Below are 15,040 nucleotides of genomic sequence, written 5' to 3' on the forward strand. Positions count from 1 at the left end.
CTAAGTGCTGCAATTTTGAGGAGTGCTCGTGTCCAGAAGGTCAACATGTTCCGGTTGCTCAACAATAATGACAACATCAATGTCACCAAGGAGCAGGACAAGTCACCACTTACATGGTCACCAACTCAAAATCTGTTTCAACGGGAATCTGCCTCGATAAGAGACAGGCTTTTTAGAACCCAGGTGTCCCGGCTCCCTCTTATCAGCACCGTCCATGCAAAACAGGGACCTGGAGATCTATGCCATGCACTGCAAGTGTATTTGGTTTAGCAGGCCTACTAACAGTAACAGAGATAGCTGTGTTTCGCAGGGCACTGTAACCTTTTAGCCAGATTCCATCACATTATCACTTTTGTGTTGTCCCCGATTGGATATGTCGGCCCGTGATTCATACAAACAATGGGTTTGTCACTTTGCTCTCTGTTTGACAGAGGTTGGTATTTACTGAATCCACTATTCAAAGTCACGCGTGCCACCACCGAAAGTTTCTGGTCCACTATGACCGATCATAGTCAAATAGAGTATTAAACAGTACTAACCTGTTAGGCCGCTGTGAGCTCTCTCGAACATTGCAGCACAAACCGACCAGGATGAGCCTGCTGCATGCAGGGCGCCGTCATGACCAGTGACCGCTCTCTGTCATGCATGTCGCATACAGGCAAGTCAGGAATAGGTACCTATTGCATGCACCTACTGCCAGTCCTCCTATTAGATGAGCCAAATAGACTGACAAAGCTGATTGAATAATATCTTAGTCAAACCCCGACACGAATCTCACCGAGACTGGAGGAGACTGATAAGAGGGTGCCGGGACTCCCGGGTGCTACAACACATTCTCGGCCTCGATAATTAGACTTGCACCACATGTCATCATAGCTTCAAAGGAATTTGATGCTCTGTTTGTTATTGGCAATCTTAGTGCTCAGCAATATTTGGTTCAGTGGAGAGTTTTCAAGTCTCAAACAAGGCTCCACAAGGTAGTATTAGTGGCAGATCAACCCATTCCCAGTATGAATTATAAGTTACTAAAATGGCCATGGGATGTAGGAGACTGGAGTTTTGGTTGTTCTAGGTTCTACCTATTGACTGGAGGATGGCCTAAGTGGTCACACACAAATGGATTTGACACAAGTAGCAAGCTACTTGTTACAACGCATGTTGTCACGGCTGGCTTATTTGTCAGTGTCTAGTACAGTTCGGAGGAATTACTGACATTGCTGTGGAATCCTGGACAGCAAGCAATTTCTGGTCCCAAGTACCTATCTAGCATTGAAGTAATTGCAGCTATTTGTGTTCGACCCCTCAGTTGTTCATGGACTTCAGTTGAGTTGAAAGCCTGGTCTCCACCGGTGCGGCATGTTCCTGATCACCATTGTGAAATATTGGAGGAAGCGTAGAACCCTTTGCTCGGGCCGCATTGTATTATATAGAAGGTATGCCGTGGCTTACAAGGAAGGGATCGGTAGAGAGAAGAGATAGATCGATGCCCGGTTGGTTACAGAGAGGATTACAGAGAGGAATAACAGAAGAAGAGATAAGAGAAGATTACAAGTTTAAACTAGTCATATCTCTTTACAACTTATTCTAACATTCCCCCTCAATCTGAACCGAATAAACTTTACCAAGGTTAAGATTGTTCTTGAATTCATTCAACCTTCCTATAGTAAGAGGTTTTGTGAAGCCATCAGCAAGTTGATCACCAGTTGGTATAAAACGAATATCAAGTAGCTTTCGAGCTACTCTTTCTCTGACAAAGTGAAAATCAACTTCAATATGTTTGCTTCGTGCATGAAAGACAGGATTAGCTGAGAGATAGGTTGCACCAATATTATCACACCATAATCTCGCAGCTTGTGGAACTTTGATCCCAAGTTCATAGAGCAAAGTCTATATCCACATTACCTCAGCTGTAGCATTAGCAAGTGCTTTATACTCAGCCTCTGTACTTGATCTAGAGACAGTTGCCTGTTTTCTTGCACTCCGTGACACAAGATTTGTTCCCAGAAATACAGCAAAACCACCTGTGGACCTTCTGTCATCAGCACACCCTGCCCAGTCTGCATCAGAGTATGCAGTAACAAGCATAGACAATGACTTGGTAATCTGAAGTCCAAGACCTTATGAATATTTAAGATACCTCAAAATCCTTTTTACTGCAGTCCAATGAGTTGTTCTAGGTGCATGCAAATATTGACATACCTTATTAACAGAATAAGAAATGTCAGGACGAGTAAGAGTCAAATATTGTAGAGCACCAACAACACTCCTGTACTTTGTTGCATCTTCTGGTCCAAGCACCTCGCCACTTTCAACTGTAAGTTTTTCTGAAGTGGAGATTGGTGTACTCACCGGTTTGCAATTTTCCAATCCCACTCTCCTGAGTATGTCAGTGGTGCACTTGTCTTGTGTAAGAAGTATACCATTTTTTATCTGATTAACTTCTATACCAAGAAAATAATGTAGATCACCCAAGTCCTTGAGAGCAAACTCCAACTTCAGATCTTTAAGCAAACAAGTGGTAGCATGTGCACTAGAACTAGCCACAATTATATCATCAACATAGACAAGCACAAAAATAGTGATATTATCTCTGTGATAAAAGAACAATGAGGTATCTGCTTTTGATGGTGTAAACCCAAGTTGTTGTAGTTGCATATTCAATCTTGAGTACCAAGCTCTTGGGGCTTGTTTCAAACCATATGAAGCTTTATCCAACTTACAGACATAGTGCGGTACACTTCGGTCCTCATATCCTGGTGGTTGCCGCATTAACACTTCTTCCTCAAGAACACCATGAAGAAACGCGTTCTGAACATCTAGCTGGAGTAAACTCCATCCCCTAGAGACAACAATAGACAGTACAAGCCGAATAGTAGCAGACTTAACAACAGGACTAAAAGTATCTTCATAATCAATACCAAACCTCTGTTTGAAACCTTTAGCAACTAGTCTAGCCTTGTATCTGTCTATGCTTCCATCAGATTTTCTCTTTATCTTGTATACCCATTTACAATCAATGATATTATCACCCTGCCTTGGTGGTACTAAATGCCATGTTTTATTTTTCATGAGTGCATCATATTCATGATTCATAGCTTCTTTCCAATCTTTGTAGGCAAGAGCATCATGCAAATTTGTTGGTTCACCAATACTACTAAGAAAAGCACGTTTCACTTTATCATACCTGACCGTACCATCAATGTATTCTTTTGCTTTGGTGATGCCTGACTATGAGCGAGTATGTCGCCGAGGAACCGCTGGTGCTGTAGGCGCAGAAGATCCCAGCTCCGGATCCCAGGGAGATTCGTGCACAGAATCCGCAGAGGGAACCGGCCCGTGATCCGAGGGCGATCCTGGGCGCGGAGACCCCGCAGACGCCCCGCTGTCAGCAGCGGTTGGCTCAATCCGCAGGCTCCCGGCTCGTGAGGCGCCGCGTGGAGACGCGGTTTCGCCCGCGCGTGGGCTGGCGCGTGGAGTGGCGGGCTCCACCGGGTGCAGGTTGTCGGCCACAGCCGCGTCAGAAGGAGGCGTGCCCGTGCTGGCATGCACCTGATTGGCTGCATGCCAATCTGCATTGGATCGCGCGGCGACAGGGACAGCGCTGACGCGCGGATCGGCACCGGATCGCGCGCCAGGTGAATCAGCCCCGCTTTCTGCGCCGCTGCCACCAGGCGGATCAGCCTCGTTTTCTGCACCAGCTTTGTCCTGTTCTGCACACATAAAATGACGCCCCAATCTTGCACAAACATCATCAGAACCACTGTTTTCAACAGAATTTTGCACATTGTCAGTTTTATTTAATTCACCCCCGTGATCTAGGAGTAGTGTTATCTCAGTATGAAGAAGGGCTCCGGCGTTTGGATGAAGTTTGGCAAACGGAAAGAGAGTTTCATCAAAAACGACATCTTGAGTAATATAAATCCGTCCAGTTGCAACTTCTAGGCATTTGTATCCTTTATGAAGATTACTATAGCCAATAAAGACGCATTGAGTAGAGCGAAGCTCAAGTTTATGACGATTGTAAGGACGGAGATTGGGATAGCAAGCACACCCCAAAAATCTTGAGAGAGTTGTAATCGGGTTTTTGATGATATAACCGCTCTAATGGAGTTATATTGCCAATGACTTTACTAGGTAGACGATTTATGAGATATGTGGCGGTAATGAATGCTTCATCCCAGTACTTGAGAGGCATAGATGCATGAGCAAGAAGAGATAGACCAACTTCAACAATGTGGCGATGTTTCCGCTCAGCGGAGCCGTTTTGTTGGTGAGCATGAGGACAAGACACATGATGTTCAATGCCTATGCTACGGAAGAAAGAGTTGAGTTTCTCATACTCCCCTCCCCAGTCACTTTGGACTGTCAGGATTTTTCTGTCAAAGTGTCGTTCAACAAGTTTTTGAAACTCTTGAAACACAGAGAAAACTTCAGATTTGTGTTTGAGTAAATAGATCCAGGTAAACTTGCTAAAGTCATCAATGAAACTAACATAGTATTTTTTCCTGCCAAAGGAGTCTCTTGCATGACCCCATACATCACTGAATATAAGCTGTAAAGGAGCATGAGATACACTATTCGACTTGGGATAAGGTAGTTGGTGACTCTTGGCACATTGACAAGCCTCACAAACGGACTCACTAATAGGACTATGTGACAACGAGAGATTGCCTTTATTGACTACTTATTTAACAATGATCGAAGACGGATGTCCTAATTTTTGATGCCACCTTGCCAAAGAGGGCTTGATGACGGAGAAAACTTGATGACGCTTGCGACTAAGGGCTCCAGATGTGATGGGGTAGAGACCTCCAATGCATCTACCTTGATGTAGGAGTTCCCTCGTTGCCCGATCCTTTATAAAAAAGTAACAAGGGTGAGTTTCAAAGAAGATGTTGTTACATTGGCTAAACGAGACATGGATGCAAGGTTTTTATCGGCCTGAGGAACATGAAGTACATATTTTAACACTAGATCACGTTTAAGTGTAGGGGAATTAATAAAAGCTTGACCAATGTGCTGAATATCCATACCTCCACCGCTTGCGGTGTGAATCTAATCATTGCCATGGTACTGTTCACGGAGGGCGAGCTGTTCTAGTTCACTTGTGACATGGTCCGTTGCACTAGAGTAAACATACCAAACTCCTTCTCCTCCTTGTTCACGCATGGCAGCAGCAACATGTCGAGAGTCAGGCACAAAATTCTCATCGTACCTGTGCCAACACTCCATGACTTCATGTCCCGCCTTCTTGCAGAGCTGACACCAGGGACGAGGACGTGAGGAAGGGGGACGGCGGCTGTTGTTGGCGTGGAAGCCACCACCCCCTGCCCTGTTGTTGTTGTAGCCGCTGCTGCCGCCGGTGTTGTAACCGCTGCTACTGCTGTTGTTGGTGTAGTCATTGTTGCCGCGCCCGCGCCCGCCACTTCGTTGCCCCTGGTGACCGCGCCCACGGCCACGGACACGGGAGGCAGAGTTGGCGGATGACTGTCGAACATTGGTGCCGTGGAGGAGATTGAGGCGAGCGTCGAAGCTCAAGAGCTGGTTGTACAGCTCCTGAACCGTGATGGGTTCCACCCGCGCAGCAAGAGCCGAGACCACGGGGTTGTAGTCCATGTCGAGGCAGGCAAGGATCTTGGACACGATCTCCGGATCGGAGAGCGCGGCGGCGGTGCAGGCTACTTTATCTGTAAGGCTTTTTATATTGCCAAGATACTCAGGCATTGTCATGTTACCTTTTTTAAGATTCGTGAGCTCGATGCGGGTGTTGATTGCTTGAGCTTGGCTTTGGGCAGCAAACATGGCGTGGATGGCATGCCATACGTCGGCCGGCGTCGGGAGCGTCGTGACCTGTGCCAGGATCTCACGGGACAGGGATCCCATCAAGAATCCTTGGAGCTGCTACTGCTGTGCGTACCAGAGGGATCGTGCGAGGTTGAAGACTTGTTCATCCTTGCCTTCCTTGGTGATGGTGAGCGTGGCCGGCGGTGGCTGGCTCTGCGCGTCGAGGTGGTGCTCCATCTGCGCGCCCTTGATCTGGGGCAGCACGATGGCCTTCCAGAGTAGGAGGTTACCCCTCGTGAGCTTCTCTTGGGGTGGCGATCCAAGGAGGGAGGTGTTTGTGGAGGTGGAGGTGGAGGAGGAGGCAAAGGCGGAGGATGATGAGGTGGTGAGCGCACCAACGGTGCTGGCCGTCATGGCGGCGGAGGTGGTGGACATCTCTCTCGGTCGAATGGGTAGCTAGATGCGATCTTTCCTGATATATCGAGGAAGAGGCTCTGTTACCATGTGAAATATTGGAGGAAGCGTAGAACCCTTTGCTCGGGCCGCATTGTATTATATAGAAGGTATGCCGTGGCTTACAAGGAAGGGATCGATAGAGAGAAGAGATAGATCGATGCCCGGTTGGTTACAGAGAGGATTACAGAGAGGAATAACAGAAGAAGAGATAAGAGAAGATTACAACTTTAAACTAGTCCTATCTCTTTACAACTTGTTCTAACAACCATTACATGCGACGAATGATTTGGAGGATAAGTGAAGATAGATCAAATACTGCATGTTTGGTTATGCTACAGTCCACTGCATTTTCTTCCACAGAAATGAGCTCATGGCAGGTATCTAGTTTCAACATCACTGTCAGTATCCCAGCTGATTACTCCCATGCATGGTCTGTTCCTGACAATACATATCTGCAGTCCATGTCTAGGTGCTATCCTGTTAAGATGGTGATCAGTAAATCTTCTCATGCTAGTGCTTCTTACTTGATGGTATGGAGGATTGCTTAGGTGTTCTGTTAAGTGTCTACTAACGAGGCCTGCAACTCCCAGTGTCCAGTCTTCATAAAATTGACTCATTGGTCTGTACTGCCTCAACCAAATGCCTTGCTTCCAATTGTGATTCCTTGGGTGCTAACTTTCCAAGCTTCTCAACTGACTTTGGATCCAGGTGGCAGTCTATCGATTCCTGCTGCATATGTTATTGTTACCATCGCGTTCTGGACACACTTCAAACTGGGCATGCTTTCTCCATTGCATTACAAGAATTTGAGCTTCTGGAGATATTTAAGTGTGGACCAGATGATGCTGAAAACTGGGCATGTTATTCAGTCTGGTCTGGAGCATATCCAATGGAAGATTGCATGGTCGTTTAACTTGAAAAACTTGGATGTTGTCAACCAGTCCGAGCAAAAAGCTCTTGCCGCAACATACCCTGAGTTGTATTTTCCGTGGCACCGAGGCGATGTCCTAGTACAACATATCCTCTTGGTGGAGTTCAGTTGCCTAAATTGCAAAAGGCTCATTTTGGAAGTTGCTACACAATATGATTTTGAATGTTTTGCTTGGGAATTTAAATGGGCATTTTACTTAGTGTGTTGTGCTGGCACGGCAAATACTGTGCCATTTCAGTTCTTTGTTTCTATTGCCGTGAGGAGCTTCTGGGACCTTGAGTTTTGTCAAGGGAAGTTGTCATGGGATCCAAGCATCTGGGCGCTTCTCTATTTCTTCGGTTTTTTTGCTCAAACTGAAGCAACAGGAAGGAGGGATCTTGCAGCTCCAGCTTTCTACTCCGACAATGTCTGTATTGACCGACCCTACTATCTCGATGTTTTTTGTGACCAAGTGAACATCAGCGATGACTACTTCCTTGAGCAAGCCGGCGTCATCTGCTCCCTCAACCTCGCCAAGTACTGCATCATTTACGGCACGCACGGCGACCTCGGCGAAGTCATGAAGCATCAAGTACCATGGGATCCAGGAGGTTCGACATGGCATCGGCTTGAGGTCAAGCGGGACTTTAAGGAAGGGGGAATGCTAGCGATCGACCCTACTATCGTCATGGGCTAGACCATTGGGTGCGCCTATTGGGCATGGGCTGCTGGAAAGCAACGGAAGGCAGCGACTACAAATACAAGTGAACGGGCTACAGACTATTGAGCTAGGAATTGGACGGCTTCGGCCTCCTCTGCTTCTGTATCTTTTTCCTCTCGTGTTCATCTCCTTCTCTGTACTAGCTAAACCTTGGCGAATCCATGGCTTGTAGTTCAAAATCCTTGAGCAATTGATCTTTGTACTAGTGTGTTGCTAACAGGACAACCAGCAGCGGCGGCCCAGGAGATCGACGACTAGCCAAGGCGAGTCGCCATTGATTTGTTGTTGCCGTCTAGCCCTAGCTCTCTCCTACCTCTCGCAGCACTCTTGTTCACCAGCGAACCGAGGAGGAAGAAGGAAGGGAAGAGGTGGACACAGGAGGATTTCGGCGCTCGAACGCCACTACCCGAGCACAAACTCGTGACACCACAGCCCGGCTGTTACAACGATCATCGCAGGCGTTTTATACCTGGCCCAGCACTGGGACACGATCCCCATGCTCCTACCAAACCGCACGCCCGATTGATCCGCTCTAGCCACGCCCTCTCCGCGCACGTACACGGCCGGGTCGTAGCGAGCCCGCAGCAATCTCCACGCACGCGCTCTGCGGATCTACAAACTGCCTAGACCTACTCCTACGCACACACACGCATGCACGACGCACCCCCTGAGCCACGGACCCGGCGCGATCTGGTCCGCGCCCGACGCGCCCTGCGCTCACGCAGCCACCACGCTCTGGCCGTGGCTCTTATGGCTAACACTCACCCCCTGAGCCACGGCTCAGAGGAGCCCGTCGAGGAGGAGCCCGTCGTCCTCGACGTCGGCGCTCTCCAGCAGCGCCTGATCCGCCGCGCCGTCGACGTCGTTGTCGTAGCCGCCACCGCCCCGACGTCGTTGCCACGCCTGCCACCGTGCCGCCGTGGCATTCGAGTGCCTTCCCCACGTCCCCGCGCTCCCGGCCCGCGCTCCCGCCGCGCACGTACGCGATCTGCGCACCAGGTCCAGCGCCCCGACATGGTCCGCACCCGCGGTCCCGACATGCCCGCTACGTCTGACGCGCGCCCATACACGCACCCGACGCGGTGAGCTCGTCGCCGCGGCTTGTTCTTCCACGCTCCGCACGCCACCAGCCCGCGCCATGATCGCGCTCCGACGCGACCAACGCGGCCGATCCGGCGTGTCCCGGAGCTTGGCCTTCCCTCCGCCGAGCCGCGCCGCGCCACCGCAGCCTCTGCGCCACCGTGCAGGTCCGCCGCGGCCGCCGTGCTCTCTGCACGCCCGGCATCACCGTGCTCCGCCGCCGCACGGGATGAGCGCCATCGCCGCGAGCTCCTCCGAACCCGATGCTCTGATACCAATTGTTGTTGCCGTCTAGCCCTAGCTCCCTCCTACCTCTCGCAGCACTCTTGTTCACCAGCGAACCGAGGAGGAAGAAGGAAGGGAAGAGGTGGACACAGGAGGATTCCGGCGCTCGAACGCCACTACCCGAGCACAAACTCGTGACACCACAGCCCGGCTGTTACAACGATCATCGCAGGCGTTTTATACCTGGCCCAGCACTGGGACACGATCCCCATGCTCCTACCAAACCGCACGCCCGATCGACCCGCTCTAGCCACGCCCTCTCCGTGCACGTACACGGCCGGGTCGCAGCGAGCCCGCAGCAATCTCCACGCACGCGCTCTGCGGATCTACAAACTGCCTAGACCTACTCCTATGCACACACACGCATGCACGACGCACCCCCTGAGCCACGGACCCGGCGCGATCTGGTCCGCGCCCGACGCGCCCTGCGCTCACGCAGCCACCATGCTCTGGCCGTGGCTCTTATGGCTAACACGATTCTGCAGGGAGCCCGACGGTTGTCTCCTCCTCCGCAGCCACACACGAGCGGCCAGCCCTGGACTAGGTTGCGGCACGAGAAGCGGATGGCGGAGGCATGTCCAGGTGCGCCCCTCTCCCTCCCTCCTCCTGTGTGTGTGTGTGTGTGTGTGTGCATGCGCTCGCGCGTGTGTGTTCGTGTGGGACTGATTCTGTTCGTCCGCGCTGGCTTGGCAGCGGCACTACCCACTCGATACGTGCCCCGCCCCAGCTGCCGACCCCCTCCTCCACGGTGGCGCCTCCGTCCCCGGCGACCCACGGCAGCAGCCCACTACAGGTGATATTAGATTTCATGCTGATGTACATGCTTTGCATGCTTAATCCTAGCACTACTTCTGTTTTCTTTTGCACACAAGGGAACTTGCTATTCTTGCAGTCATTGATTAGTAAACAAAGGGAGGAGGGAGGGAGTAATGGATAAGAAGGTAACAAAGATAGATGCTCTCGTTGGCAGCAGCTTTCGTGGAGGGTGGCGCACAGGACACCTTCGCCCCGAAACCATAGCTGTACGTGCGGGTGCGCTGACGTCTCTCTGCTGTGTGGTAGCGCAGGACGGTGAAGATAGGGGACAAGAGCTGCTCGCTGCAGCCGCTTGTCGGTGGCCCCGACGGCCTCGTCCCCTGCCAAGGCCAGGATGGATAATTATATTGTTCTCCCTTCCAGTTCATCTCTGCACTCTACTCATTCAAACGTGCCTTGCTGTTTCACCTTAGTAACAACAATGGATGACATTGGTTGATTGGTACAGATGATAAGCTGCGAGATGGCGGTGCCCCGATGGCCAGCCGCAGGACGAGACCAGGGACAATAGGTCCCTGGTCGACAATAACACCGTGCAGACGCTGTCCAGCAAGGACATCGAGGCGATGAAGCGGTGAGGATTCAATTGAACGTTGTCCACATGTCCTGCTCGAGTAGGGTATTTACTTTCCTTTCTCTATATTTTATGAGAACTTGATGTCGTGCGGGTTTTTAATAGGGAGGGTGCCAGCGGTTTGGCTCCACATTTGGAAATAAGACAGTGTTCTCACAGGTTGGCATCCGTTACTTATTGTCTGTTTTGTTTCCTTGTTGTTTTGGTGGAACAGTGAGGTGTCATTTTGTATGACTGTTTTCGGTTGCAGGAGAAATACAAGCTGAAGGAACAAAACAAATATGCGCCTAAAGTGCTTTTGCGGCGCCCCTCTACCCGAAGGTATATATCTCATGCCACTCTGTTCGTAGAAGGAAAGATATGTCATATATTTTGTAAGCAAATACTATAAAATTTGTGGTTCTGTGTGAGTCTGATTGTCACGCATGCGACCATATGTAGTATCACAAATTTCATTTTAATATAAAGATGCATCTTCTTATTAGCTCTTTGCGGTGGATGTCCTGCCCAATGTAGCGAACCAGTTTCTCTGGAGTATCTTCTTGACTGCAGTTTGAGGATTGTTGTAGTGTATGAATGAAGTAGGACAAATAAGAAAGAACCGCTGCTTTATTTATAATTTCGCTACAACAACTGATGAAAGCACATCTAGCTCTATGGTGGCAATGTAGTTTGTTGTGGCTAAAATTTACTTAGCCCAACTAACCTTAGGTCAGACCAACTTCTGCGAGTGGTGTATTCCAACATACAAATTCAGTGCATTTGAATCAAGAGATGAAAGTGGTTGGAGGGGGGAAATAAGAAAGACTAAAATGCAATGTTTTTAAACTTATAGCCTATGGAATTTGAGACCCGCAGTTGTTGTTTTTGAATATTCTTGTATCCTCTGTTTACTTAAGAAGTGGTGTTCAGAACAAGAAATAAGTTCTGGCCGCATAAAAATTGCAGTTCAGACTCCATTTGCTAGGTTGGTCGGGGTGGGAATGGGAGGGTTTTAATTTCTCAATAGAACATGTCCCATTTTCCAACTTTTGGTTTGAAAGATTACCAAGTAAACTGGATTTAACGTAGTTATTGGAAAGTTGGCATAATTTTGAAATAATTCTATTGTAAGTTATATTTACATAGTGCTTGACTTGAAGAAATATTTTCCTTTTTTATTTTGTTCATTACTCTTAACATATACTACTAGAAAGTGTGTAATTATCTAAATTTTGTGTTCCCTTTTATGCTACCGCATCTGTGAGACATATTTCAAGAAGTACCCAGCTTGAATAGGGTAACTATTTCCGTTTCATTACTTGCCAGAGCCAATCTATTATTTCTCCCTCCTCACCATCATAGTCAATTTCTTGATCTTGCATAGCTGTAGCACTTGGTTACTTAATGCTGTCTTTTCTTGTTCCTCAGGTTTAAGTGAGTTGATGCGCTCTCCCTCTTGTTGTCTATGGCAAATGTTGGTGCATACTCAGATGTGCTTGCCGTTGATATGGTTGGGGGTTTAGTTGTTGGAGCTGTATCTGAACACTTAGGAGGTAAATTATGCTTTCTTCTATGGTAATGGATGTTATTTGGTGTTAAATTAAACTTTCCAATTGAATGATACTATTTTAACCTTCTGTTTGTTGACAAATCACCCTGATTTAGCGGGAAGTTGCTATGTGTTGTGGCATGTAATCACTAATTCTCTCACAAGTCACATTACTTGTTTCCATCAAACTGCAATATACATCTCCAAATATGAAAGCTTTAGGCTGACCTGCCATTGCCAGCTCGAGGTGTTTGTTAGTATTTGTGAATGTGCGAAGTAAACCTGATTCTTGTGTGTTGTGCATCGCCATTTACATATCTTATTAATGAAAATCATCGCTGATTATCTCTGTTATATAGGTATTTCCACACAAATTTTATATCCAAATCTTGTCATTCATGTTGTTGCAGGGATTTGCATGGTGGAGAAAGTTATCCATTTGTGCGGTCATTGGATTAGTAAACAGAGGGGGGAAGGAGGGAGCAATGGACAAGAAGGCAACAAAGATGAAGATGCTCTCGTCGGCAGTGGCTTTCGTGGAGGGTGGCGTGCAAGATACCTTCGACGACACCTGCATCATCTGCCTTGAGGCCTTCTGCGAGAGCGACCCCTCCGGTAGTGACCTCTCTCTTGCGGATATAATGGTGATTGGCGATAGAAATCTTTTGATTTGGTGGTAGACGTGTCAGAAGTTGAAGTTGTTCTGGTTCTTGTTTTGAATTGTCACAAGTTACAAGCTGCAAGCATCATTTCTATCTCCAGTGCATCCTTGAGTGGTGAGGACCATGCTTTCTTGTCTTTGCAATTTCCCCTCAAGTTCCACTAGTGCAGAACCGGGCAATAGCACCGGTTCGTAAGGCCCTGTAGTGCCGGTTACATAACCGGCACTAAATTATGGTCACTAAAGCCCCCCCCCCCCTTTAGTACCGGTTCAGCACGAACCGGTGCTAAAGGGCAACCACGTGGCACAAGCCAGCTCCAGGGGCCTGGAGCCCTTTAGTACCGGTTGGTAAGACCAACCGGTACTATAAGGTTTGGGGGGGTTTTAGTTTTATGATTTCTTTTTCATTTAATTTTGTGTTTTCATTTTAATTCTTTTTCGTTTGCTGGTATTTTACGATACTACACATTGTACACGTTATGCATATATATATATATATATATATATATATATATATATATAGAATTTCTAGTAGAACCAATCATGCATATATATATCATCAATGTCTCACAAACCATCATATTAATTAATTCACACATACACACATGTATAGCTATATACAATTTCTCCTACATATGCATGTTGCCTTCGGAGCCAGTGGCATTAGCCTATATTGGTGCCTTCGGAGCACGATGACAATTGGAAGTGGTTTTCATGGGGGCGGTAGCGGGTAATAGTATTCTTCCTTCGGATTTATGACCTGGTCGAGCAAAAATCCCGCTATTTCCTCTTGAAGTGCTTCTACGCGCTCCGTTTCTAGGAGCTTCTCCCGCACCTCTCTGAACTGTTAAGAAGGAGATCAATATGTTAGTTGTGTGACTAGATATCGATAATGGTGTAAAATTTGTGAATAATGTTTTGACAAGCGTACCCATTCCTGTCTTTGAGATCTGCTCCTTTCGGACGCCATCATGCGAATGTTCTCGCAAATGCAGAATGCACACAGATCAGTCCCCTGCGCCTGCTTCAGGGCGTTTACGAGAATGGAATTTGATCAGATAATAATTAATCAAGCATGATAATTAAAGAGATGGCAGCTAGCTAGCTAGCTAGTACTACTTACCTTGGGTCGAAACCATTGAAGCTTTTGTTTCCATTCGCCTTCCGTGACGGCGATGAACCTTGCCCAAGCCCTGCCCGCCGACAAAGAAAATGAATAAAGGGGTTATTAAATAGTTCATATCATGAAATGACGAACTAAATAGGCCGAGATATATAGTTAATAATGATTGAAATTACCTGTTGACTATCCCATACAAGATGTTATAGTCAGTTTTTTCTAAGATTAGTGAGTCCAGTACTTCAACTGTTCCGGCGTCAACTTTAATGATACACAAGACCCACTGAAATCTGCATGCACACACGTTTGCATGTCTTAATTAAGCGGCATATGTAAGCAAAAACATGTAGCTAGCTAGTAGGCAAAAACAAAGAATTTGTAGTACAAGACAGTGTGACTCACTGGAAGTTGTAAGGAAGTACTATATCTTCACTGTATTTGAGGCGCTTCAAGAACTCTAGCATGCTGTCCTCTACGTGCATCTATTTTCCATGTGTATTCATTAACGGTGTTTGGGTCAATGAACTCAATGCCATAGCGTCCACCTTTTCTCATTTCATACATCTTCATCCTGCATATAATACCACAGAAAAGAATATAGTGAGGATAATTACAGGTAATGATTGATCAAAAGGATCACTACAGCTAGCTTGAGACTTAAATTACAGAAAGAAATCACTTACAGACAATAGCAACTGACGATAGATTTGTCGAGTGCGTCTTGATTGTATAACTGAAACAGTTCAGAATACTCAACGGACAGAGCTTTCTTATGGTAGTAATGCCCCTCCTTGACATTCACCATGAGGGACACTCCATCGGAAATCTTGGTAATGTTCATGTACCATTGATGCAATTCATACATTCTCGTTGGGAGGTTCTTGACCTTGTCTGGCGCGACCAAAGGTTGGCCCCGGACATATTTCCATTTTATTTCATCCTCTCTAAGCAAAGGCATGGGCTCGATCTCGAGGAGTTGTCCAACAGTGATGTTGAGAACTTCAGCCTGCATTATATGCTCCTCCGTTATTACCACATTACCCACCTCGGGAACGTGCACTGTTTGCCCACAATAATATTGGGCGCGCGTACTGTCACCTGT

General features: G+C 47.6%; 1 pseudogene; it reads left to right on the plus strand.

Annotated features, from left to right (window-relative positions):
* Nucleotides 1-9,810: 9,810 nt before the first annotated feature.
* On the plus strand, nt 9,811-12,983 carry LOC123039587 (uncharacterized; annotated as a pseudogene).
* Nucleotides 12,984-15,040: the final 2,057 nt, after the last annotated feature.

The sequence above is a fragment of the Triticum aestivum genome, chromosome 2B (assembly GCF_018294505.1).
Source record: "Triticum aestivum cultivar Chinese Spring chromosome 2B, IWGSC CS RefSeq v2.1, whole genome shotgun sequence".
Lineage (NCBI taxonomy): Eukaryota > Viridiplantae > Streptophyta > Magnoliopsida > Poales > Poaceae > Triticum > Triticum aestivum.